The sequence below is a fragment of the Bubalus kerabau genome, chromosome X (genome assembly GCF_029407905.1).
Source record: "Bubalus kerabau isolate K-KA32 ecotype Philippines breed swamp buffalo chromosome X, PCC_UOA_SB_1v2, whole genome shotgun sequence".
Taxonomy (NCBI): domain Eukaryota; kingdom Metazoa; phylum Chordata; class Mammalia; order Artiodactyla; family Bovidae; genus Bubalus; species Bubalus kerabau.
In genome coordinates this window covers 75,001,150-75,006,232 of record NC_073647.1, presented here as the reverse complement: position 1 = coordinate 75,006,232, position 5,083 = coordinate 75,001,150, and the positions used below count along the sequence as shown (strand labels likewise).

The 5,083-nt window shown below is 45.0% G+C and overlaps 1 long non-coding RNA gene across 1 annotated transcript; it reads right to left on the bottom strand.

Annotated features, from left to right (window-relative positions):
- Window positions 1-393: 393 nt before the first annotated feature.
- LOC129638583 (uncharacterized) lies at window positions 394-4,794 on the bottom strand. Its single transcript, XR_008707921.1, has 3 exons — window positions 3,991-4,794; window positions 3,677-3,788; window positions 394-1,592 (listed from the first exon to the last, which is right to left on the bottom strand). It is a non-coding gene; the product is annotated as an uncharacterized LOC129638583 (long non-coding RNA).
- Window positions 4,795-5,083: the final 289 nt, after the last annotated feature.

Here is a 5,083-nt window from a genome sequence, read left to right as displayed (position 1 = left end):
GACATCAGGGGCTGAAGGGTCTAGGGGCCCAAATTCTACCTACCACAGATAGAAAGGATATTACAGGCAGAGGGAATAGCATGCATAAGTTCAATGAGCTTGGCATTGAGCATGGCATATTTGAGGAGCTAAAAATCATATGTAGCTGGAATAATGTGACCAAAGAGGACAGTGGAGCAAGATAATAGTGGACAGGTGGGCAGGGGCCAGCTCAGAGTGGGGCTGTGGTCAGGAGACTGTATTTTAGTCTAAGGGCAATGAGAAGCCATTAAAAAAGTTAAAGCTGGAAAATAACATGATCTGGTTGACATGTTAGGAACATCATTCTCACTACTTCATGAAGAATGAATTGGAAGGGAGCAAACATGAAAGGGAAAACACTATTATGCAAAATAAAGACAACAATCTCAACCTTTAATTCAAGAGCCTCTAAAGCTGTTTTAGTAACATAACACTGAAAATTATAGAGCTCTTTGTGGAAAATCCAAAATACTTGTATCTAAATTATAAAATATCTACCAATATAATCCCATGCTACCTTTTATGTTATAGTATAGACACCAAGGATGTCAGCAAAATTTATGTAACATATTCTATCTATCAGCTTATTACTCTTTCTTAAAAAATTTGGGGGAAAGACTATCATATTGTTTCATCTTCAGTGACACAATACTCTGGTTTTGTCCATAGATAGATTGAAAAACACTGTTAAGAGAAGAGCAATTTATTGGGGCCTAGGTAGACACTGATGCAGGTTAGACACAAAACCAGGGCTGTTCATATGTCCTTTGAGTCTCCTGGGGTTCACATTGCCAGGATTTTTAGCTAGCTCTGTGAAATGCATTATTACAGTGGGAAGAAATGCAAGGTTCAAATGTTAGACATAGCAAAAGCCTAGGTTCACATTTCAGCTTAACTCATTAATGGGAAGCCAGATCCTTTCAGCCTGATTTCTATGTGAGTGCTAGGTCCCAGGTTGAAACTGTTTAGAATCTACCTGACAGCCTGATCAGCCAGGCTCCCATGGCCTCCTGTCCTGAAGCTCTTTGAGCACACAAAGCCCCCAGCTTTGAGCAGTTCCCCACCCAGGCTCCTCTCCTGCTCTCTGGTTTTCAAGAATTCTCTGAACTATGCAGGCACTCAGACTTCTTTCCCGACTTTCTCATGCTGTCTGTCCATTGACACACCTCTCACTGGGTCCTTCAAATGTCCCATTTTTTCTAAATAGCCCTTATGTTTCCTTTCATCATTTCTTGGCCCCCTCCTCCCAACATCACACATCTGGGGCTCTGAGACTTGTCCATCCTGACTTTGTTCAGCTCATCCCTGCTAGGAACATACATTTGCATGTCTAAAAGCCCCATTAACATTATGATTATGCCTTCCCCATTCATCCTGCAGTTCTCTCAACATCACATACATTGAGAAGAGGGAAGGAGTTTCTATAGGAGCCAGGATGCAGGTGTCAGAATTGTGAGTGAGGCCTTAAAGGTGGCACTGTTGGATTCCTGAGAGCCGGGGCTCAAGTAGCTAGGAGTGGGCTGAAGAGGCGCTGGAATGTCCACTTCAGGATTTCTGGGAGATTCTAGGGTCTGAGAAACAAAAGCAACATTGTCATCCTTTTTGGACAAGTCTCCCCAGCTTCAAATGAGACAAGGCCTGTGCACTGTCACATCTTTATATCTCTTTGGAGCACTGGGGACTTCTTTGGTGATGGTGGGGGAGGGGGTGAGCATCAGAGAGCGTGAGAGAGCCCGAGAGGGCACTAGGGCGCGAGAGAGAGGAACTGATAAAAGAAAAACCTTTTTAGTATTTTGAGAAAGCATTTGAAAAAACGTGGAGGTTATGGGCTAGTCCAGTTCTGGCAACCACTCTGCATGAGACAAGACATGTCTGTGAAATATATGGCCCAGGTGGCAGCTCTTTCTTGTTCCGAATTATGAGAGTCATGCTGAACATTTATGGAGTGCCTGCGACTATGTGCCAGGCCCCACGCCAGGCCTCTGATGTGTTCTTATCCATTTAATCCTCACAATAACATGGGGAGATGGAAGTGATTATTATGTTTACAAGACATGGGAGAAAATTGAGGCACAGAGAGGAAGCAAAGAGTTCAAGGACACGTATCTGGCCAGTGGCAGAAGCAAACTTCCAGCCCAGCTTTGGCCAACTTTGGCGCCAATACTTGTCACAACTACACTATACTGGCTTTGTTGGCCAGTCAGGGAATCACTGCAGAGGCCAGAAAGTCCCTTCTTATCCAGCTCACCTCAATTTTGAATCTCTCTCCCTTTCTCTGCCCCCAGCCCCAGGATTTTCAATACCTTCTAAGACCACCCCCCACCACACACACACACACACACACACACACACACACACACACAAAGCCCCACTGGGAATGGGAAAACCTTGGAGCAGGAGTCGAGTCAGTTCATGGCAGACAAACATCCTTTGGTGTCTGTACTCAGGCAAACACTGATGACAAAAGAAATCACAAGCTATCTTCCTGGGAACCAAAGGCCTATTTTGTATTCTTCACAGAGGAAATTAAAAATTTGTACACCCTTCCACGTCTGCTCCAGGTCAAGCATCTGCAGGATGTGTTAAAGCCCAAGACTCCATCTGGATTTCTTCAACTCCTTGTCCTTCACCCTGCCTTATGCCTCTCTGTTCCTTTATCTGTTTCTGTCTCCCACTTCTCACTCCCTTTTCATATTTACTTGCTAAGCCCGTAGCCAGAAGAGAGAGTTGTATTTTTACTCTCCAGGGTGATTTCCTGGCTGGTCACATTCTCCTCTACTGAGGCTCTGATCATCATATTCTCTCAGCAACCACCCAGACATATGTTTAAAATTTAGGAAGTGAAGGGGGCCCATTTCTGTTCAGCTGAAAATTAATCTCTTCATTGAAAAATGGTGTGACATGCCAATTAAAAATAATGGTGTCACTTTGGTAAAATACTGCTTTCAATTTCTCACAGTCTTTCCTCAGTCTTTAATATCACAAGGCAGAGTCAAGACTGTGGCCTACAGCACCAACTCTAGAACTTTCTGTTTGTACCACTCTCTCTCTTTTGGGCTATGACTCTATGAGTGACAAGTATGATTAACCCCATATACCTCCAGGCAGGTGACGTGCCTATAGTCATACTGCTAGAGAAAGGCAAAGATAGGACTCAGAGATCTCATCCTCAACTTTAGAGATCTGTCCACTCTTCCATACCCACTGGGCATATTCCTTCTCCCATGCATCCTGGATTTTGGGAGAGTGTAGTTGGAAGCAGCCAGTAGATGGTACTCTTGAGTGCCAGGAGACAATAATACAGCACTAACATTGTCTAGAAGTTTCCTGAACTTTACATGCATTTTTTCCATTTAATTCCTCCCAAAACAGATGTAATAAGTACTACTATTGTTCTATTTTATAGACGAGAAAACTGGATTACAGAGAGGTTGAGAACAGGGGTACTTAGCAAAAGTACTCCTTGACTAGCTGATACTCCAGAGTCCAGGATGCCTTATGGGAGGTGTCAATTCCCACTTTACAGACAGAAGTACCCCAGCCCCTCACCGCTCAAAAATTAGATAAGAAAATTTTACTCAGATTGCACATTTCCTCCAGACAAATTGCAGAAACCATGAAGTGTACAGTTTAGTAACAATACCAACAGTCTTACCTTATATAAGGTAGGAGCTAAAAGCTCTGGAGTCAGTACAGCTGAGTTCAAATCCCTCCACTTGGTTGTTTGACCTTAACAAGTCAATTTGTTTATTATCCAGTTTCCCCATCTATAAAATTAAACAACAATAATGAAGATAATCACTCTGAATTTTGCAGGGATTAATGAGAAAACATGGGTAAAGCTTCTAGAAAAAATGTTAAGGCTAGTGTTATGATATCTGTCAGTATATTTTCTCCTGTTATTTCTCTTAAAAGTCTCACTGTCCATTTTGTGAGGCAGAAGCTGGGACACAGAGTGAAATGACTTACTCAGGACCACTCGTGCATGCATGCTAAATCGCTTCGGCCGTGTCCAACTCTTTATAAAACTAAGGACTGTGGCCCGCCAGGCTCCTCTGTCCATGGGATTCTCCAGGCAAGAGTACTGGAGTGGGCTGCCATTTTGTTCTCCAGGGGACCTTCCTGACCCAGGCATGGAACCTGCCTCTCTTTTGCCTCCTGCGTTGGCAGGCAAGTTCTTTACAACTCAGAGTCCTGTATATCCTCCTGACTGGCTGGCATTGGCTCTGGGGGCAACAAGAGCTCCACCTCAGGGCTTGGGCTCCCAGCTGCCTGTGTATGTTTTAAAGGGCTCCATTGAAAACATATGTGCTATGTTCCCGCGGCCCCCGCCCCACCCCCCCCAATCCTTTTTCCTTTCCTTTCCTTTTCTTTTATTCCTTCAGGGAGGAGAAATGAAACCAGATGCTATAAGACCAGGGGGGAAATCCCAGGAAAGTCTTGTTTGCAGTTAATTTTGTATATTTTATTGGCACAGTTTCTGTCTCCTTCCCCCTTTGAATCTCCATTGCCTTCATCCGCACTTTAAATGGCCCAGACCAACAGTGCAGTCAAAAGGCAGTGGGGGCGGGGAGGCCTCCTCTGGGATGCCATGTTCGGACTGGGATAGATTCTGTGTCCGTGGAGAGCCGCTTTATTTTCTGCGAGGCTTGAAAATCTCTCAGTCTCTTGGGCTTCACACAGTCTCAGGTTCCTTCCTTCAGATGCTCTGGGACTCCTCTGGGGGCAAGGAACCTGGCCAGCCGCCCTACTCCGGTCCCCTCTTCCCCTCCCCCAAACACCCACTTCCTTTATAGCAGCTGCAGCTGCTTGGGGTCAGCCTGGGCGCTCCAACCCCTCCCCCACACCCCTTTCCCCCAGGTAAAAATAAATAAAATGTCAGTGAACTGATGGCTTTTTGGATTGCACCTCACCTCTTTCTTCCTGTTTTGAGTTTTCTGATTTCTTTGTGGGAACTACAAACCTTGCCTGGACTCTGGTGTGGGTGTGATTTCCTCCTTTCAGGCTCTGGTCCCACTCTTCCCCCTACTCCCTCCTTTCCTGGCTTGACTGTCTTATCTTT